This window comes from Babylonia areolata, chromosome 31 (assembly GCF_041734735.1).
Source record: "Babylonia areolata isolate BAREFJ2019XMU chromosome 31, ASM4173473v1, whole genome shotgun sequence".
Classification (NCBI taxonomy): Eukaryota; Metazoa; Mollusca; class Gastropoda; order Neogastropoda; family Buccinidae; genus Babylonia; species Babylonia areolata.
In genome coordinates this window covers 16,272,529-16,295,581 of record NC_134906.1, presented here as the reverse complement: position 1 = coordinate 16,295,581, position 23,053 = coordinate 16,272,529, and the positions used below count along the sequence as shown (strand labels likewise).

Sequence of the window (23,053 nt, the reverse complement as noted above, 5' to 3'; positions counted from 1 at the left end):
GACGCTTGGGAAACAAGCGCTGATTGAGTGCGAGGGGAAGGGGATGACGATTTTTTTCACAGTCACCCCCCTCCCTCCTCTTCTCTCTTCTTCTTGTTGAACAAGTGCATAACAGATTGGAGGTTTTCCTGTCGAGCATTGCCCATTGCAACAGTGAGACTATTGTTTGCCCCATTAAGCAATGTCTGTGCAAAACTGTTAAGTGCGCTATCATGTGTGTGTCCTTCAGAATCAAACAAGCACAAATTAATCGATCAACCACCCATTAGAAACAAACAAGCACTCATCGATGAACAACCCATTAAAAAACAACAACACACATTCAGCTATTAATCAATCGATCAGTCACCCAATCATTCGATCAAACGTTGACAACAAGAATACACTTTTTCCATGACATTCACGTGAAAAGCGCAAACGAAGAAAGCCACTGCATGATTAATGACAAAAGCAAGACGTTAGTTAATGAGTTTCTCATTCAGCGACGGTGGAAGTGCGTGATGACTGGAAGAGTTTACCATTTAAAACCAGCCCACTTCAGAGGCATGGTAATAATGAAGCTTATAACGAAGTAAAGGAAACTGTTGCAACTGTAAGAAATAAACACAATTTTTCTGGGCTGTTCGTGGACTCTGTGGGAAACATCGGAACGGAAACCGCAGAAATCCGCAGACAGAAGGGAAGACAACTCAACCAAAAGAAACGCTGAACAAGAAGCGATGGTCATCGACAGACGATAAACGCCGTATCTCCAAAACACGTCATTGCATTGCTGTGTCTGGAGGTTGCAGACTGACAGGTCATGGGTTACCATCACCCTTAAAAAACAAAAACAAAAAACAACACTGACGTCACATGGTCGTTGCATAATTATGCTTTTCACCCCGTCCCGCGACTCAGTGTGAAACAGAAGGAATTCACACTGATATACGCAACTAACAAAATAATCATTTCTTGGAACAGAAAAAATACATTTGCAAAATAACAACAAGCAATTAAATGATAACTGAATGGAGTCGTATTTACCACACACACACACACACACACACCATACACACACAGAGGCAGTACTTCCGCAAGTGTCAGTGGTCATCATTCGCCAAACTATAAAACTATCTGAAAGAGGCAGTTCAAAAACTGAGAGAAAAGAAAGACTACACACGTGGTTGTACCTGAAATTGAACTTCATGGGAGCATACGGTCTGGCAGAAAAATCAGCGACACTTGTGCGACTAATGTGTACTTGAAAAGAAACGAAAAAAGAAAGAGAAGAGCGCAACTCTCCTCTCTCAGCACAGTTCACTGTGCATGATCTGCACACAAACTCCGCCAAACAAGTCAAGCCAAAGCACAGAAAGTGTTTAACAGCTGCTTGCTTTGTCGCATTAGCATCCTTTCATGGACACGGAGTGGGAACAGGAAATTTCGGACAGTACACCAACGTGAGCACGCAAGTGCCGCGAGAGCACGTGAAAAAAGTGGGCTTCATCAGCGACCTGTGGCTCGTATGATTGTGCAGCACGTGCGCGTGAGGTGTGGGAAGCTGGCTTGGTTTTAGCTGATGGTGTCTTCGTTTCTAAAAGGTGTGTTTCGTATTTCCTGGTTTTATTTCCTGTTCTTCAACTGCGTTCGAGGTAAATGAATGTGTTCTGGCATTTGAACGTGGAATGCTTTTGTCTCCACTGGTACGAGTAACATTTTAACTTCAGCTTCCTTCGAGTTTTTTGTAAAGATTCATTCAGCTGTTCACGGGTCGCTCCTTAATTTATGTGAATAAGTTGTGTTCCGACCACAAGTTACTGCCCTTCTGCAGTGCAAACTAGTTGCCAAGTTCAACGAGCAAGTGTGCTCATCGAGGTTCCGTCAGGACAGCGTGTGCCGCGTGCCATGTACACACTGTCAGTGGTTCTCGTCCACAGAAATACGCGTGATCAGAAAGGGTGGAGACCTGTCAACAACATTTTTTTTTTTGAGAGGCTAGTCGTTGAAGGTGAGTTAAACATTAGTACTTACTAGTATACCTACGGTGTCCTCGCGCATTTGCGAGTTTACACTGGCACCCATTGGAACAGTAAATATCAACACACACACACACACACACACACACACACACACACACACAGAGAGAGAGAGAGAGAGAGAGAGAGCGATGATTTAAGTTCAGCGACTTTCGGATTTGTTGGCTGATATTTGTTCAGTCGCTCCAAAATTTCCTGTTCCACCCCACCCTAAACGAAATCAATTTTCAAGGTTAAAAGTTAAACTATTACTCATTTTTTACGCTTCTTCTCCAACATTTTGGAAAATGAAAACATCACGCTTCTACCAGGAAGATGTTGCGGAGAGATTAAGATGGCGTTCTGTGGTTGGATTAGCGTCATGCTGTGGCGCGTAGTTGATCTGAAACTCCGCCAGTCCACCGCCAGCGTTGTTCTTCTGTGGCTCTAAAGTCTCATCCTTGGTGTTGTAAGCTTTCAGTTGCAAGGCTGACTGGTTGACTGATATTCTTATTACGTGACCAAGCGACTAAATGTGATGGTACCATGTCTACTGGTTGATTAGTATAGCAATTAGCACCGACCATCTTTATTATGGCGTTTCTGACCCGATCCCTTCTGCTTTTGCCAGCTGCTCAACGGGGACATCTCGTCACACGTTGTGGGTTTGCACTCCAGGGCATCTGAACTCGATAATACATGCCTGTACAGAGTGATTTATCTGAGCGGCGAAACAATACTGACTCAATGCAATGTTCTCTCAACATCAACTCTGTCACACGGCTACAAATTCGAACGTCGTGGAAACTAAATCAATGAGAATATTCAGATAAAAAGTATTTAGACCTTTTGTTTTTTAATGGATTGAAGTCCGATTGCCCACTTCGCTGTACAGTTGAACAATGCTGTTGGCTGAGGGAAGGTGGCAGAATGGTTAAGATGCTCATCTGCCAATACACAGTCTGGGTTAGAATCCCGCGTGCTGGAGAAAACGGAACTGGGCAGAGGGTGAAAAATCGTGTGTGTGTGTGTGCGTGTGTGCGCATGCGTGTGTGTGTGTGTGGTGGGGAAAGATACAGAGCACTGGGGAAAAAAGCATTAAAACGGGAGACATAGGCACAATATAGAAGGAAACGCTAACATCAAACAACTGTAACAACTATAACAAATGTCCAATTGGACTATGCAGCAAACCTTCTGCAATAGCAGATAGCATCTTGAAATTGTCAAGATGTGTGTGTGTGTCTGTGTGACTGCATAATAATGTGTGGAACAGAAGAGACAACAGCCTTGAAACTAAGCTGAAAGTGTCCAGGGCTATTGTACTTCCTACGCTGCTGTGCACCTGTGAGACCTGGACAGTTTACCAGCACCATGCCAAGAAACTGAACCACTTCCACAGAACCTGCCTCCGTGGGATCAAATGGCAAGACAGGGTTCCAGACACCGAGGTCATCTCCCGTTCAGGTCTGCCTAGCATTCACACCATCCGCAGGCAGTCACAGCTGCGCTGGGCAGGACATGTGTGCTTGCATGCCAGACCATCAGCTGCCAAAGAAACTCTTCTTTGGTGAGCTACAACAGGGCAAACGCTGCCATGGAGGCCAGAAAAAGCGCTTCAAGGACACGCTGGTCATCCCTGAAGGCCTTCAGCATCAACCCAGACACATGGAAGCATGTGGCTGTAGACAGGTCCGCAGGGCGCTCTGCCATTTTCAAAGGCGTCTTGACCTATAAAGCCACCAGGTTAGATGTTGCTGAGCAGCGGAGACAGGCGCGGAAAGCCCGAGCATTGGAACCCTCAACAGCCACCACCATCCCCTGTCGATACTACCACAGAACCTTCAGGGCGCAGATTAAGTAACCAGCCATCGGCGCGCACACCGACCCCAACAACCCCAGCCCCAGGATGACTACGATGGTCCTCGTTGTGCTGACGGACGAACAACAGTGTGTGTGTGTGTGTGTGTGTGTGTGTGTGTGTGTGTGTGTGTGTGTGTGATTATATTTTGTTAAATAATTATGTACATTTCTTCTGTCTTTGCTGCTGTGTGCACATGTCAAATGATCAGTATAAGGACAGGCCCGGCGCTTCCTTTTTTGAGGAAGTGTCTGGGTTTGTTCCAATGTACCTTTTATTTACCTGTGTGCTTGCTGAATCGGTAGCGTAAGCAGCACTGACTTGAAGTTGTGTACCTTGTGAATGGAGAGAGTTACCACTCTTTACTATTTATATGTACATACTTTTAAAAATATTTTTATACTCTTCACCTTATTCTAATGTTTGCATATTTCAAACAGTGAATTCCTGAACCTTGTGGTATAGACAGTAAATCAGTTCTGAGTCCTGATGATGTGGTAAGCAAGGTGATAGGTCAAGGTCATTGTTTGGCAAAATGGAAATTGCTTGATAGCGACTGTATCTTACATCTAGTTTGATCAAACTTAGTCTTATGGCTGGTTATGAGTACAGCATGAACTCTAAAGACATTCAAAATCAAAAGTTAACAGTCATTGTCACAGCCTGGCATAAAGAGACAATATCTTCTACATAATCTTCAGCCAACTTGGTACAAGATCAAAGGTCAAAGTTATAGCATGGCCAATTGGGAAAATATGAAAGCATGATATAACTCTGTTATTTTTAATCTTTATTGAACATGGTATACATTATGGAGATTTGTTTTGGCCAGAAGATTTAGAAACATCAAAGGCGAAGGTCACATCAGTGGTGTGTGTTTTTTTGTTGTTGTTTTTTTGTGTGTGTTTTTGTTTGTTTGTTTTTTGTTTGTTTGTTTGTTGTTGTTGTTTTTTAAATAACCAGAGTATCAGGTTTGCAGTCCTTTTTTCATGATTCCTTTGTTGGATTAATTGTGTGTCACAAGTGAGTCTTGAAGACCTTGCCTGTCTTGTAAACAATGCTCCGAATCCTAAACACTGAACGCACAGGATTACAGTAGTCAATTTTGCTCAGTGTGATAGGCGTTTTATTTTTTATTTAGCTTTTGGTTTTGATGTGCGTTAGCTTGCACAGTTCTATTGAATCGAGTGAGAGCATGTGTGTGTGTGTGTGTGTGTGTGTGTGTGTGTGTGTGTGTGTGTGCGCGCGCACACACACACACACACACACACACACACACACACACACACACACGCGCGTGCTTGCGTTAGAATGATTGAGCGTCCAACCGCGTCTGTCTCTGTCTCTCTCTCTCGTTCTATGTCTGTCTGTCTCTCTTTTACACATACTCACAACACACACACACACACACACACACACACACACACACACACACACACACACACACACACACGTTTTGTTAATTTTGGCCTTTTACTATCTGGTTAGATCAATTGTGAAGTAATAATCATATATGCAATAACTGGTTGCTACGTAAAACTAATGTATTTGTCGTGATTTATTTGATTTCATTATTTTATTTTCTTCTGAATTAATGTTAGCTAATGCGTTTATCTATTTGCCGTTTTGCATCTGTTTTCCTTTTTGTCAGTTATACTTAAGTCATCGATTCACTTGTGTAAACAAAGTGAGTCTATGTTATAACCCCGTGTTTGGTTGTCTGTGTTTGCGTGTGTCTGTATGTCTGTGTGTCCATGGTAAACTTTAACATTGCCATTTTCTCTGGAAATACTCTGTCTGCCAGTACCAAATTTGGCTTAAACATAGTATGAAAAAAAATCTTCACAGTCATACCAATAACAGGTTGCAAGTCTCCCGAATGAATCCGTATTTCCGAATCATTAGCGGTTTATTTCGTTGAGATTCGTTCCGAAATCCGAAAATTCTAAAAACCGCTTCCCGCTGAGTAACTGGAAGGTAGGTTGTGTTTGAAGACGATATGACCGCGTTTTTCTTGTTCACAATTCAAAGGAAAGGAATATAAATTCTGGACAGAACACATACAGTGATACTAACTACACCATCAACGTGTTTACTGGGAATAAATATTCTTAAGTGGACACTGAATTAACAGGAATGAACATAAAAGAAAAATTACGTCATCGTTTCTTTCAGCTCGTTTGTAGACTGCCATGGTTCGTGCAGATCTAGAGATCTACTATGTGTTGCAATGTGCTTGAAGCAGTGACAATGCCTCCTTTAGCGCCGAAATAAAAGAATAATTGAGATATAATAGAACACAAAAAAACACGATTCAAACGGCGTTATTACGTCCACTATAATAACATCTATTTATCACATGAAGAAGAAAACTAAGAAGAAATTTGGTCAAATGACGTCAGATGCGCCGCAGCAGTGGCAAACTGGAAAAACCCACTTCAATAATATAACATATACCCTTCCAGACAGAAAAAGGGTAGCGCTACACCATAGGGACGCTCTCTAGCCAGGGAGAGCAGCCTAAATTTCACACAGGGAAATCCGTTGTGACAAAATGAAATACAATACAATGAAGATGAAACATACATTTGAAACACTATCTCTTCGAAAGGTGGAGGATTCCAATCGTGTTTTATTCCGCTCTCTTAGTTTGAGTTGTGGAAATGGAGAAAAGGGGAGAGAATGGGGATGATGAACAGGATGGTATCAGTTGTCTCCCATGACAGAGAAGGGGCTGAAGGTGGTCGAAACGTGCAGCAGACGTTGTCGCCAGTTGACGTGCACTGAACGTTGCGGTCTTCTATCGACGTGCACTGAACGTTGTGGTCGTCTGTCCTTAACGTGCACTGGACGTTGTGGTCGTCTGTCCTTAACGTGCACTGGACGTTGTGGTCGTCTGTCCTTAACGTGCAATTGATGCTGTGGTCGTGTGTCCTTAACGCGCAAAAGACGTTGTGGTCGGTCTTTGACGTGCACTGGACGTCGTGGTCGTCTGTCCTTAACGTGGAGTGGACATTGTGCTCATTTGTCAACGTGCAGTGGACGTTGTGGTCGTCTGTCCTTAACGTGCAGTGGACGTTGTGGTCATCTGTTAACGTGCAGTGGACATTGTAGTCATCTGTCCTTAACATGCAGTGGACATTGTGGTTGTCTGTCCTTAACATGCAGTGGACGTTGTGGTAGCCTGTCCTTAACGTGCAGTGGACGTTGTGGTCGTCTGTCACGTGTAGTAGACGTTGTGGTCAACGTGCGGTGGACATTGTGGTCATCTGTCTATAACGTGGAGTGGACGTTGTGGTCGTCTGTCAACGTTGCAGTGGACATTGTGGTCGTCTGTCCTTAACGTGCAGTTGACGTTGTGATCGTCTGTCACGTGCAGTGGACGTTGTGGTCATCTGTCCTTAACGTGGAGTGGACGTTGTGGTCATTTGTCCTTAACGTGGAGTGGACGCTGTGGTCGTCTGCCCTTAACATGCAGTGGACGTTGTGGTCGTCTGTCCTTAACGTGCAGTGGACGTTGTGGTCGTTTGTCAACGTGCAGTGGACATTGTGGTCATCTGTCCTTAACGTGCAGTTGACGTTGTGGTCATCTGTCAACGTGCAGTGGACGGTGTGATCGTCTGTCCTTAACGTGGAGTGGACGTTGTGGTCATTTGTCAACGTGCAGTGGACATTGTGGTCATCTAACCTTAATGTGCAGTGGACGTTGTGGTCGTTTGTAAACGTGCAGTGGACAATGTAGTCGTTTGTCAACGTGCAGTGGACGTTGTGGTCATCTGTCCTTAACGTGCACTGGACGTTGTGGTCATCTGTCAACGTACAGTGGTCATCTGTCCTTAACATGGACTGGTCGTTGTGGTCGTCTGTCCTTAACGTGCACTGGATGTTGTGGTCGTCTGTCAACGTACAGTGGGTGGTCGTCTGTCCTTAACGTGCACTGGACGTTGTGGTCGTCTGTCCTAAATGTGCACTGGACGTTGTGGTCGTTTGTCAACGTACAGTGGACGTAGTCGTCTGTCCTAAACGTGCACTTGGCGTTGTGGTCGTCTGTCCTAAACGTGCACTGGACGTTGTGGTCATTTGTCAACGTACAGTGGACGTAGTCGTCTGTCATTAACCTGCACTGGACGTTATGGTGTCTGTAATCGCGCAATGCACGTTGTGGCCATCTGTTCTCAATGCGTAGTGGACGTTGTGGTGTCTGTAAACGCGTAGTTTTCTATGTAATAACACTACCTTACGTTCTAAGTAACGACCACGTCATGTTCTTCTAGTAATGACACTATACATTACGTTCTTAGTAACGACCATGCCATGTAGTTCTAAGTAATGACACTGCCTTGCGTTCCAAGTAACGATCACGTCATGTTGTTCTAAGTAATGATACAGCCTTGCGTTTCAAGTAACGACCACGTCATGTTGTTCTAAATAATGACATAGCCTTGCCTTCCAAGTAACGACCACGTCATGTTATTCTAAATAATGACACTGTCTTGCGTTCTAAGTAACGACCATGCCATGTGGTTCTAAGTAATGACACTGCCTTGTGTTTTAAGTAACGACCATACAATGTGGTTCTAAGTAATGACACTGCCTTGTGTTCTAAGTAACGACCATACCATGTGGTTCTAAGTAATGACACTGCCTTGTGTTCTAAGTAACGACCATGGCGTGTGGTTCTAAGTAATGACACTGCCTTGTGTTCTAAGTAACGACCATGCCATGTGGTTCTAAGTAATGACACTGCCTTGTGTTTTAAGTAACGACCATACCATGTGGTTCTAAGTAATGACACTGCCTTGTGTTCTAAGTAACGACCATCCATGTGGTTCAAAATAACAACCATGCCTTGCGTTCAAAGTAACGACCATGCCGTGTGGTTCTAACTAACCGTGCCATTGACATGTGGTTTTTAATCACAAGGCCACCGTTCCAAGTTACAAGCCCAAGCATACGATACACAGTGTTAATTCAATTGTAACCAGGACAAAAACTGACATCAGAACCTCCCCTACACGCCGTGCTTTGTTTTTTTAGACGGGGACGAAGGACTTGGATATGACCTTTTACGTAAGTCTGGTGAAACGGGGAATGGTGACATGCATGAATGATTTAACAGCTTCAAGCTTTACAGAGCACATTCTCTCCCCTCTGTCTTCCTTGAAATCTAACCCTAGTGAACGTAAACAAACAACAAGAGAGGCAAGGCCTTCAAGACTCACTTGTGATACACTTTAAAAAAAAAAATAATCGTTAAAATGTGTTCTGTATTATTTTGTTATAATAAAGCTTCGGGTTAAAAAGAAAAAAAAAGAAAAAAAAGTCCTGTAGGCAGATTCGACACTGCGTGTTCGGGTGAGAAGAAACTGCCTTACCCAATACACTATCGTGGCTCCTTAACTGATATTTAATATTTAAACATTCTTTTTAAAGGGCAATAAATCGATTGCGGTATTCGCAGTGAGAACGCTATTTAAATCATAATATTCTGGTGTATCTTGGGCATTCAAAAAATCTTTAAGGGCAATTAAAAATTCTTTTTAAGTCCGCGGTAAAGGAGACGTGGCTATCGCCGCAATCACACTGCAACATTTAGCCGTTTTCTCTGGATCTAGACAGATATACAAGTTTAGTTACACCCGCCGGTAAGGTACGACACGGTCAATTCAATTTCTCTTTTATGCTCATTCTAGTTTTATAGTTTTAAAATTGATATGAAAATTGAGTATTTTGTTAAACTAATAACATGTAGAGCCAAGTACAAGTACCTCTAAACGTCGTATGAAGTGGAAAGGACTTAATTTTGAGAAAAGTCAAGACTGGAAATTTTTACGTGTCATCAAGGGTATTAACTCTCATAATTTATTATTTTTAACTGTGAATTCCAACTGATTTTGTTGATATTTTATGGCAGTTTGGGGCATAATCCAGTAAGTGATGAGGCGTTCACAAATCTTTCTCTGAATAAATATTTAACGGTCTCCTTCTCCAACTTTCCATCACATGTTATCGTATATTGTCTATTGAATATAGGATTGAACGGGCAGGTAACAACTTGAAACAAAATGGCGTCCTTCGCGTTCGCGAGGAATATGAGCACGCACTTTGAATATGTATAAATATGTGTACGCAATTGATTTTTGCCCATGACCTTCAGGGCTCAGCCAATAGATCTGTAAAGTCCACTCGTCGTATTAATTTGAATATTTTCCGAAAAAGACCACTTGGGTGAATGAACATAGTGAAAGCCCTGTACACAGAGTAAAACACACAAGCTTTTTATGTATTGAGTATAATTTCAAAATGTAATGTTTGAGACGAGAAAAATCAGTTTAAAGCAAATTACCCCCCCCCCCCCCCCCCCGCCCCCCCTCTGCAGCATTTTTTTTACTATCTGCACCAGAGACATGCACCAGAAATATAACTTCCATGCTTAGCAAAAAAAATGTCCCATTTGAACAAAAAATGATAAAAATGAATGCTCTTGATGTTGTGTCAGAATATCATATCAAAGTGCCATGTTTAGAGAATTAAAATATATATATATATATATAACAGTAAATTCAATTTGCATATGATTAGGTTTTTTTGTTTGTTTGTTTTTTTGTGCCCATACCAGAGGTGCAATATTGTTTTAAACAAGATGACTGGAAAGAACTGAATTTTTCCTATTTTAATTCCAAACTTGGTGTCAACTGACAAAGTATTTGCAGAGAAAATGGCAATGTTAAAGTTTACCACAGACACACACACACACACACACACACACAGAGACAACCGAACACCGGGTTAAAACATAGACTCACTTTGTTTACACAATTGAGTCAAAAATGGTTTTAGTTCAGATTCGATCTTTCATCCCCAGAACCTAACGTTCTTTGTGGTTTTTTTGTCGCAACAGATTTCTCTGTGTAAAATTCGGGCTGCTCCCCCAGGGAGAGCGCGTCGTTACACTGAGAGCGCCACCCATTTTTGACTCACTTGTGCAAACAAAGTGAGTCTGTTTTAACCCGGTGTTCGGTTGTCTGTGTGTGTGTCTGTGTGGCCGTGGTAAACTTTAACATTGACATTTTCTCTCCAAATACTTTGTCAGTTGACACCAAATTAGGCATAAAAATAGGAAAAATTCAGTTCTTTCCAGTCATCTTGTTTAAAACAATATTGCACCTCTGGGATGGGCACAAAAAAATAAAAAATGAAGCCTAATTATATGCAAACTGCATTTACTGTTATATTTATATTTTTTTGCATTCTCTAAACTTGGCACTTTGATCTGATATTCTGACCCAACAACAAGAGCAGTCATTATTATCATTTTTTGTTCAAACAGAAACTTCTTTTGCTAAGCATGGAAGTTTTATTTATTTTGCAAACGTTTTGGTGCAGATAGTAAAAAAGGGAAAGTACTCTGTAATTAATGCTAGGGGACTTAATTCGAATCCGGTTAGGACTTTTCTTTTTTTCTTTTTTTTTCTTTTTAACGCGAAGCTTTATAATAACAAATACAGAACACATTTTAACGATTAGTTTTTTTTTTAAAGTGTATCACAAGTGAGTCTTGAAGGCCTTGCCTCTCTTGTTTGTTATTTTTTCCTGCATGGAGTTTTATTTGTTTTTCACATTGAAGTGGATTTTTCTACAGGATTTTACCAGGGCCAACATACCCTTTTGTTGCTTTGGGTTCTTTTACGTGCGCTAAGTGCATCCTGTACACGGGACCTCGGTTTATCGTCTCATCCGAATGACTAGCGTCCAGACCTCCACAAGGCCTAGTGGAGGGGGAGAGAATATTGGCGACTGATTCTCTCGCTTCTTAGGCGGACGCGTTACGTCTAGGTCATCACTCCACGTCCTAACGGGTCAAGCTAACACGGGGCACACACACACACAAGTTCTTCCTATGTCCACACAACTTGATCCGTTTCTGAATTAAAGACCACTGTTGACAATATTATCGAAGCTTTTTCCATTATGGAAGCGACCCTGTGCTGTCTCTGTGTGAAAGGTCAGAGTTATGGCACTGAATCTAAACAAGAGGTTTTGTTTTTATTCGTTATGATACAGATCAATGAATTCAAAGACAGACAGAGGGAGAAATTAGACGTGTATAAAAAATTTGTGTGTGTGTGTGTGTGTGTGCCCAGCTAGGCTGGACAATCACTGGGCAGACTGCATGTACAAATAGCTGTAAAAGGAAAAAGAAACAAGAAAAAGTGTTTGGACGTTTTTGACAATAAGACTTCGAGTACTAAGACCAGACTAAAGGCTGAGAAGCCTAAATATAGGTCTGCAACGATATCATATATCATATCATATCATAATGACGTCACCTGTCATCATGACGTCAAATTGCAGTCTTCCAAAAAAAAAAAGAACCTCAAACGTCTATGAAGAAAATGGGGAAATAAATCAAGACCTTCCAGAAGTGTTTTTTTTAATTTTATTTTATTTTTTATTTTTTACCTGACTCGATTATGAGCGGGATGAACGGAAAGAGGCTTGGCCGTTCTTACGGTTTTCATGTCATCTCCAACGCAAAACTCGTACAATTGACGACCTAGAACGGACACTAAAATCGACTGTATCGTCATTAAAGACTGAGAAATCTGTCGACGCTGTTGCGATCCACTGCAGGCTAAACGATATAAAAACATCTGACCCAAGAGACAGTAGCAAATTATTTGTCCAATTTATTAAAAGATTCTCCACTGAACACCCAAAAACAAAGCAGCAAGATTGCACCACTCAGAAACCCCGAAATGGAAGTGAAAAGAAATCTGTTTAATGTCCTCACCACCACAGAACTGTTTAATTACAAGAACGTGTCCTTTGTTGACCACAGTCATCTGAACACCAGGTCACTCAAAGACATCCGACTGTCAGAGGAGCAAGTGTGCTTGCAGGGAACGTGGGTAGAGAAGTTCGCCAGCTTTTCTGGGAAAAGCCAAAGAGAACCGGCAGACGTCATCCACCTGTCAATCATCGTCCATGGAGATTGCCTGCCTGCACTGTATATCCCCCTTTCACCGACGAGCGTGCGTGGCTGAACCCATATAATGTTTTGAATGACTGGAGTTAGATCTTTTCACACTGGAGTTAGATCTCTTCAGAAATATGACAATTGCTTGTAGATTTGTCCACGATTTCAGCAAAATCAAGATCTGACTATTTCTAATTGTGGATATTCCATTCTGATATTCATCTTGAATACTATTTTCTCAAGTGTAATTTCAGACGTGTAAATTTAAACCCCTTTTAGGCCTCAAAATTTAAGGTTTTGTAATCCCCACACACCCCCTTAAACCTTAATCTTAGTACCAAACTTTCAAATTTTTTTTCTTTCTTTTTTCTTTCTTGTTTCTCTCTTACTGATTGTTCATTTGGTAGAAAAGTAATAATTTGTAAACTACGGTCTTTGATATAATCATATTGTATAAATAAAAACTATATTCCTGCTTGATAGAATAGATTGTTAATTATGAAAAAGCAAAAGTGACTACAAATTAGGCTACTCCAGTGGAACTGCAGATCTATTCTATCTAATCTGGCCTATCTAAAACATTTTCTAGCATCAAATAAGTATGACGTTTTAATTTCACAGTCACTTAATATCAGTGCATGTAAGCTTCCCAAACTTCCCAATTATTATTTTCCACCAGTATGTGAAACTGGGAACGAGGGCAAAAAGATAAGTACTGCTATTTATATACTTAGAGAATTACAGTATAATAGTTGTGAGTCACGTACCTCAAAATCTATTGCAAGCTTTGAAATACACTCTTGTGCGGCTACAATAGAATTCAGCAACAAAAAAGTTCTTAACGTTCTTTCTGTTTTATCTTCCGAAAGGTCCAAACGACAGAAATACTGAGTGGCTTAGAACAGTACAAGAACAACAGCCCGACAAATGGGTAATAGCGGGGGATTTCAATGCCCACTCTCCATTCTGGGAAAAGAACTGTAGAACTGTGACAAGCAATCGCTTAATCGAAAATATTGTTGACAGCCCCTTTTTATCTTTTGAATGATGGTAGTGTTACTAGAATTCCTGACGTTTCTAAGCACAGACCAACAGCAATTGACCTAACACTTATAGGCCTGATAATGATAACGTTGACATTGTACCAAAATATAACTATAAGAATGCAAATTGGGATTTATTTCAAAACATTCTTTCCTCTCAAGATTTTGAAAAACTTGACCAGCAAAGTTGTTCTATCAGCAGCTGATATGTCGATTCCAAAAGTAAAGGGTGTGAAGTCGGGTGACCGTTCAGGCAATGTCTGGTGGAATGATGCATGTGAAAAGGCTGTTAATTACAAGAAATAAACATTTAAGAACTATCTCGCGGACAGTGAGCCCAAAAAGCACAAAGAAATGAAGAAAGCAAACACTCAGAGTAATATGACAGTAGCCCAAGCTAAAAAAAAAAAAAGATTACTGGTCATCGTTTTGTTCACAAGAAATTTCAGATCATAAAGACTTAAATATAGTTTGGACAAAAATGAAAGAAATGAAAAATGAAATCAAATTACCAAGTTGCCCAATATCAAACGACTCACAAAACAAATTTCTATCAGATAAGGAAAAGGCAGAAATCTTTGTTGAAATGTTTGTGCAAAAAAGTAAACACGAAGGTTTATCACAGGAGTGTAAGACACACAGAGACACAGAAGAAAACAGTCCTTTATACAGTGATCTGACTCCGCAAAAATGACTTGTGGTTTAATTCTCCTATTACATATGAAGGGCTACAAACCGCAATAGCTTCCCTTAGCAAAAAAAAAAAAAAAAAAAAAAAAAAAAAAAAGTTCCGTTGGCATCGATGCAATATCAAATGAGATGATAAAAAACATTCCAGAAAAATGTATCATTTTCCTTCACAAAATATATCAGAAATGTTGGATATCTGGAAGTGTACCACAGATATGGAAAAGATCGATAGTGGTACCAGTTCTAAAAGCAGGAAAACCTAAACGTAATCAAAATAGCTATAGGCCTATTGCTTTGACCTCGCATGTCAGTAAACTAAAGGAAAAAATAGTCCTGCTGAGAATAATAACTTACTGTGAAAAATACAATATTATTCCAGTGAATCAGGCAGGCTTTAGAAAAGGAAGATCAACAGTCGAACACCTAGTAAAAATTACAACTCAAATAAAACGTCAGTTTGCCCGCAGAAAAAGTGTCTTGGCAACGTTTTTTGATGTTAAAAAAGCCTACGATCAAGTTTGGCACAAACGTCTGCTATACAAGCTGAAATCAGTCGGAATATCTGGTAATCTCTATGAGTATATAAAAAGCTTTTTATCCAATAGAACTATCCAAGCGAGGGTGGGAACACATTATTCTTTACCACATAAACTTGACATGGGAATTCCTCAGGGCTCAGTTATAGCCCCTATACTTTTTAATATTCTTATTCAGGATCTCCCAAAGGTATTGTCAAATCGTGTAGTTATAGTACAGTATGCTGATGACACTTGTATGTGGATGGGTGCCACTCTAAAAAAGTCAACCCCACAAACAGCACAGAATTACATACGGCGTTTGTATCAGTCTGATCTTGACAACCTTGGTAGCTATATGTTTGAAAATGATCTAGCCTTGTCGACAGAAAAAACATGTATGATGTTGTTTAATTCAGGTGATAACCCATCTAGCATGCCAATTATAAACAGGTGGTGAAGTTTTTAGGTATTTATCTTCAAGACTGACATGGAACATTCACTTTGATTACATCTTAACAAAGGCAAGGAAAAGTATCAATCTAATGAAAATTCTAAGCCGCTTACCTTGGGGAATGGATACAAATACATTGATCCATCTTTCCATGGCTCTTGTAAGATGAAAGTTAACTTATGCACAAGAAATACTTTTCAGTGCACCTAAATATCTATTACAAAAGATTCAAAGTGTAGACTGTAAGGCTATCAAAATTGCCCTCGGAGTGCCCTTTCATGCATCCAACCAGGAAACATACAAAACAGCCGGAATTCTTCCTTTAAATGAGCATCGTGAGTTAGCAACAGCAAAATGCGCTGTAAGATACACTTCTGTGACAGAAAATTTCATTGCTGATGAACTGACAGTAAGTTGTGACATTGATTTTCCAAAAAGAGTTAAAGCTATTTCATCACAAGAAACAGTTAAAAGAATCTGGTGTTAACATGAACGAGTTAGCTATAAAACCATCTTATACTACTATTCCTTTTTGGGAAATGTTGAAAGCAGATTTTGATATCAACTATTCTGAAACAAAAAAGGAAGAAAACATAAATATCACGAGTACTACACATAGCAGAAAAATACCAGAATCATCTCCATATATTTACAGATGTAATTCTGCATCGATCCAGGCTGGTTCTGTACCATTTATTAGTTATATCACACGACGGGAAATACGCGTGAATTTCTACCCTACGCGGTGTTACACTAAATGGATTGGGGAGTCATCTTCACCAGCTATCACACGAAAGGATACGTGTGTAATATCCTATGACAGTGTGAGAGTTTGGTTGTTCTAAAGAAGGAAGCTTTGTTCTTCAATTAACTTCTTCCTGGTAGGCAACGACATTTATTCATAGACTAAAACAACATAGAGCACCAGGTCGAGAGACAGAGTGAGACGAGAACTATCCCGACATGACACAGTGAAGGTGTGCGAACATACTCTTCAAACCTTCAATCATACAGAGAAGGAGCAAGATATAAATTTGTTAAACACAGACACAGGCAGTAATTAAATGTTTAGCATCTCATTTATTCATAGTTACTACACAAATAAATTTATTGAAATCAAACATTTCTAAATCAAGCAACATCCTCTAAGCATTTCCATAGCAGACATCCTAGGCATCGCTAACTTCAGAATACTAGTCCCTAGAATATGGAGGCTATGATAAAGATCCATATCTGCTGTGCAAAGAAGAGTCGTGTCTAGTTCTTCCCGGGCTAGCAGTCCCAACACACGTTTGTGTGTCGGGCGCCGGCCCCGGGAGAGAGAGCCGGTCAGAGCGAGCTGAGGGTGTTGGTCGTAAGAGAGACTTGGTGTGAGAGTCACCTGGTGTAAGAGCCCCGGTAGTGAGAGAGACCGAGGGGCTTGTTGGTAGGTGCCTATATAGTGGGGTTGGGGAAAAATATTGACTAACTATATCTAGCGTAAACCGCGGCGTGTTGGCTATTCTCTTGGAGAAGCCGTTGCCACCAAAACATTGTGACTGTAACTTGTCAGCTAAGTAAACTTTCCATCTTCGTGGGATCTCCGAACAGTGTACCAGAACTTGCCTTTGTGATTCTTTGGTCAACCGACCATGTAATGAGGACCCTGCTGTAGTTTGCTTAACCTTTGGGTTTGACATGTTTGTGTTGTGACGTATACTGCCGGGCATTTACAGTATGACATTTATTGGTCAATTGTGGTGAACCAGGATGTGATTCTTTGGTCTACAGACCATGGACTGTGGACCTGCTGTAGTTTGCTTGACCTCTGAGTTTGACCTGTTTGTATTGGGAGTTATACTGCCCGGCATTTACAGTATGACATTTATTGGTCAATTGTGGTAAACCAGGATTTGATTCTTGCCAAACCCAGCCTTTTTAATTTTAGTAATTAAAACAGGTTTGACGTTACTAATGGTGTACACCTTAAAATACCTATTTTGCCTCTTGTGATAGTTATAACATGTTTCTGTCAGAAAAATGCTCTTAAAAGATAGGAACCAACTGTATTTTTCTGACTCTTCAATGTGGTCATGCCAATCCCGTTTGTACGAATTGATTAATACCTTTAAGTTTTGCGAGAAATATTCGTTCATTGCCAACACCCTTACACATCCATTAAATCCCAAAGCCACTATCTGTTGTTAAAACATTCTTTGAAAAAAAGCCCAAACACACTCAAGTAGAGAGAGAGAGAGAGAGAATCTCAGATGTGTCCGGCTTCTATTTTCATGCATCCCGTATAATATGTAATCTCCATAACGCGTACTTGAAATTGTAACCCACGAAGTATAATAATGACAGAAGTGGCGTACGCCCAAAAGCTAACCAATGACACACACACATGACAGAGACAGAAAGTTGTGCAATGCTACAGCGGTCCGTCAGTAGATGCACTCTGTTCACGTCACGATCTTGACGTTCTGCTACACTCCATGATTCATCCTTCGGGCCCGTCCACGACGATAATCGACACGAACAACACAACTGACGTACATAAGGTGCACGTGCACGCAGGAATGTATCGTGGATGAAATCGAATGGACACGAGCGCACGCGAAGGTATTCACAAAAAAGTGTGAAAGCAAACATATACACGCTGCATAAAATCAACACGATATTATTCGCCTTTCCACATGTTGCGTAAGCGATAAAAGGAGGAAGACGATGATGACTGGGGAATGAGAGGTTGAGTTCACGTTTTGTTTCATGTGTTCCACGTTTCTTGCGTGATTTTTAAAAAAAATCTATGCAGCGAGAAATTTCTTCTTTATCCTTCTTCAACTTCTTCTCCTGCATTCGTGGGCTACATCTCCCATGTTCACTTTATGTATGAATGGGCATTTTACGTGCATGACCGTTTTTCGCCGCATAGGCAGTCATACTCAGTTTTCGATGGTGTGCCTGCTGAGTTGTTTCCTTAACCCGTCGAACGCAGACATGATGGATCACGGTATCTCTAACGTGCGCATTTAATATTCTGGGTGCGTATACTCACAAAAAGGGTTCAGGCTTTAGCAGGTCTTCTCGTCTGTTTACCGTGGCAATCGGAAATGTTCAGTCTTTACCCCAGCAGGCACTGACTGGGGTTTGAACCTAGGACCCTCAGCCGGATTGTAAGTCCGATGCTTTAAGCACTCAGCTTCTGCGCCTGTCATTGCGTGTAGTATATCTGAACCCGAAAAAAAACACTTCTCAGCAGGGATCCTAATGCACTCTGGGATTGTGAAAAAGTGTGGTCGTTCCCTTCTCATGTTTTCTCTCAGTTGCAAGAAATCGGGGGCGGGGGAGGGCGCCCCAACGCTTTCTCACAATGGGAAGTCTTCCTTATTTTTATCAAAAATATCTCTTTTATCATCGGGGTTGGTTTCTTGTCTTTTTTATTTTTAGAGAAAAATGAGAAAGCGAAAAGGAAAAGAGAAAGAGGGGGCTACGACAACGACGATCTTGATAATGGCAATGGTGTTAGAGAAGATATCAACAGTAATGACACTGAAACTGACATCTATTTCACATAAGATGAATCACTGCAATGCATCGACCTCGAATTCAACATCAGAATCAATAGCAAACAATGAAATTAAGGCAATGTGTATAACTCAAACAGAAATATAATATACCAAGACTTGAACTAAATCTTTCCCGAGGGATGTTGGGAATCACATCAAAATGATTCATCTTTCTACACAAATGTGACAGAAAAATGTGTTTCACATCGCTTTACCTTTATGTAGGGAGCATGGAAACGGGACCAAATAATTTTGATGTTTGTTATGATGCAACCTGTTCACTTGGAATGTTCTTCATTTCGTGCTTGTTCATCTGTTCATCCTTTCGAATGCAAGGTTGCACTGAAAGTAGATTCTCAGTTTCATAGAAGACACCAAACATGAAAATATCATTTTAAAAAACAGAATGAAAGAAGAACAAATGAAACAGACAAAATGAAACACACACACACACACACACACACACACACACACACACACGCGCGCGCGCATAGCACACATGCACACATTTTTAAACCAGTATAGTGCCATCACCTTCATCGTCTTCACTAACGACATCATCATTATCATGATTGTCGTTGTTGTCGTCCCCCTCTTTCCCTTTTCTCTGTCTCAGTTTTCTCTCAAAATTGTGTTGGTAAAAGAACATAAACCAACCCCGATGATAAAAGAAAGTTTTTGATAAAAAAAATAATAAGGGGGACTTCCCACGCTTTCTCACACATTGAGAGAAAACGTAAGAAGGGAACGACCACACTTTCTCGCAATCCCACAATTTCTCTCACTTTGAGAAATCGTGAGCTAAACGACCCCGCCTAAAACTGTCTGTCTGTGTCCCCCCCTCTCTCTCTCTTGCTCACTCGACGCTGGCTCTGTCACGTGATATTTACGGCACAGTCTGTCAGCCACTCATTGCATACCTGCACGTGGCACGGACTGTCACAGTGAATGGCAGACACCGCATTACAAATTCCAGCGCAGGACGGGTTGAGATCAGTGTTTGAATTGATAAACTCCGCTCCCAGACGTGCTGCAGACGAACCAGTCTTGTGTGGAAAGTTCAGTGTTGGTTGGCTCAGCTGTGAGGAGAAACTACTAGAATACTCAGATCTGTTGTGAAAGTTTTGGTGTTGGTGATTAGAGAAATCTGCTTGGACTGAATGGTTACGAATTGAAAAAAAAAAAAGTTGTAAAAGAGAATTAAGGCAATGCATTTTACAGTTCTGTGTGCTGTTTGTTTTGTAATAGTTGATATAATTTTGAATCCGTTAAGCAACCAGGAGACACTAAATCACAGACTCCATTGATTTTGTTTATCTATTTCGCTCTAAACGTATCAATATAAAAAAGTATGTCTTTCCTGCACTTTCACGAAGAATTCAAGTACATAGGTAGTAACTGTTTGTTTTTTGTTTGTTTGTTTGTTCGTTCGTTTGTTTGTTTAAATTGACTTGTGAGGTAGGTCCGGCCAAATTTTCAAATTCACAGCGGAAGTCTCAAATTCGCAAGGATGAAATACTGCAATAAAGTACGAAGCCGCATCAAATTTAAAAGCAAAAGTCAAATAGTTTTTGATATATAGAGTTTTAAATGTTTAAAAAAAAAAAAAAAAAAAAAAAAAAAAAAAATCGGCGATGTTAGCGAATCTCACAAAGTGGCATTTTGGAACCCGTGTAGAATTGCAGCTAATACATTTAAATAATCAAAACTCTTCATATATGATCTATATAGTACACAAAATACAGTGGGCTGTTAATGGCATTGGCTGAATGCCAGTGTCATAAATTCAGGGGGAAATGCTTATTTTCTGCATGTCCAATCCTGCAGTTTTGGTGGGGGCGTTACTGGAATGACTAACTCAAAAAAGTATTGTATGTACATAAACATTTAAGATATTTTCAGGTCCAGGAAAGACTGTAGACTTTAAAAAAAATAAGCTTTATTCAAGACGATCGGGGATAACGTGCTCCATTAATGCTAAAAATGATTATCCTTTTATATATTTTTCAGGTTTTTTTCCCCCAACATTAAGTCAAAATCAGTATGTATGCATCACTTTATGTAATTGCTTTCTTGTTTATTCTACGTTTATTCTCTCTCTCTCTCTCTCTCTCTCTCTCTCTCTCTCTCTCTCTCTCTCTTTTAAGTATCTTTAGCCGTCGCTACGTTAATAAGATTTTTGTCGAAACAGTTATTTGAAACTGAAGTTAACTGAAACTGGTGGCGGTCAGTTGGGCTGGAAACCTGACTGATCTCGCTTCATGCAGTGCCAGAGTTGTGAGACTTTGGTCTCTATTGCCGGAATGTAGACAGGTTCTCCCTGTAGTGGATATCGACTCTTGAGTATTACATTACTTCAGCATTATATGCCACAAAAGTGTGTTCTTTTTCCCCGGTGCGAATCGCAGTGGTTTGCCGGTTGGGTTACTTTTGAATCCCTCTGTCTGAAAGAAACTCTCGGTAATAAAAAAAAAAAAAAAAAAAAAAAAATGTAGACGTCATTTTTGTTGTCTGATTCTGTTGTTGCTAATTGAAGATTCTACTTTGAACATATGAGAGAATAACATTCTACGACAGGGTTCGGGCCTGGTCATAAAAACAGTTCTGGCATTCAAAGCATTGTGGTTGCTGACTTTGTGAAGAACGCAAAGAATACGGAAAAGTATCATTTATTTCAGTGCCTTATACAGACAACAAACACAAGCTCCACTCATTTGTAAGAGACATGTGGCAAACACATTGAACTAATAGACTGAACACACATGTTTTACGGGAGACTGTTCTGAACATGTGATTGGTAGATCACTACTTTCAGTTGCATTCTTACAGTCCGACAGACGAAGAAGCTGTATGCTGCATGCCTTGAGACCAGTTTGTCTGTATTAAACATCAAATTGTATGGTGGGTGTGAAGGACATGATAACAAGTGTATCTATATAGCGCATAATCAAATAATTTTGCTGAAAGTACATTACAATTACAATAGTTCCTTTTTTTTAAACACACACACAAATCTCTCTCTCTCTCTCTCTCTCTCTCTCTCTCTCTCTATATATATATATATATATATATATATATATAATTCATTGAAATATGCAGGTTGATCCAACGAAGAAGCAAACATGGCAATTTGTAACAAGACACTGCATCAAAAGTAATAACAAAAATAATAATCCAGTCCACACAGCACCACTCATGCAAACATGCTCAGTTGCGGTGTACAATGTAAAACTCAACAAGTAAAACATCCATTCAAACACAAAATGAAAAACCAACATCCATTAACCTACACAGACATCCAGCCAAATTCCAAAGTACGTTCAGAGAAAAAAAAAATCCCAATACACTCTCACCGCACACATCACACACCACAATACCCAACCAATGCACATTCCACATATCACAACACCCAACCTCAGGCGCAAACATTTTACTAAAAAGTGGATGTGAATGACATGAGGCTCAAACATTTTACTAGAGGGTGGATGTAAATGACATAAGGCTCAAACATTGTACTGAAACGTGGGTGTGAATGACATAAGGCTCAAACATTGTACTGAAACGTGGGCGTGAATGACATAAGGCTCAAACATTGTACTGAAACTTGGGTGTGAATGACATAAGGCTCAAACATTGTACTGAAACTTGGGTGTGAATGACATAAGGCTCAAACATTGTACTGAAACTTGGGTGTAAATGACATAAGGCTCAAACATTGTACTGAAACTTGGGTGTGAATGACATAAGGCTCAAACATTGTACTGAAACTTGGGTGTGAATGACATAAGGCTCAAACATTGTACTGAAACGTGGAAGTGAATGACATAAGGCTCAAACATTGTACTGAAACGTGGGTGTGAATGACGTAAGACTAAAACATTGTACTGAAACGTAGAAGTGAATGACATAAGGCTCAAACATTGTACTGAAACGTGGGCGTGAATGACATAAGGCTCAAACATTGT

The 23,053-nt window shown here is 40.4% G+C and overlaps 1 protein-coding gene across 4 annotated transcripts in view; it reads left to right on the top strand.

The window, feature by feature from the left end:
* The first annotated feature begins 1,542 nt into the window (after window positions 1-1,542).
* Window positions 1,543-23,053, top strand: part of LOC143276267 (uncharacterized) — a 44,358-nt gene continuing 22,847 nt past the window's right edge. For 2 of the 4 annotated variants that reach the window (XM_076580757.1, XM_076580754.1), the window contains exon 1: window positions 20,047-20,169. The gene's annotated coding sequence lies outside the window, so the exon portion shown is untranslated. Of the gene's footprint in view, window positions 1,991-20,046; window positions 20,170-23,053 lie in introns of those variants that run through there. The other 2 variants (XM_076580756.1, XM_076580755.1) reach the window with 2 other exon arrangements.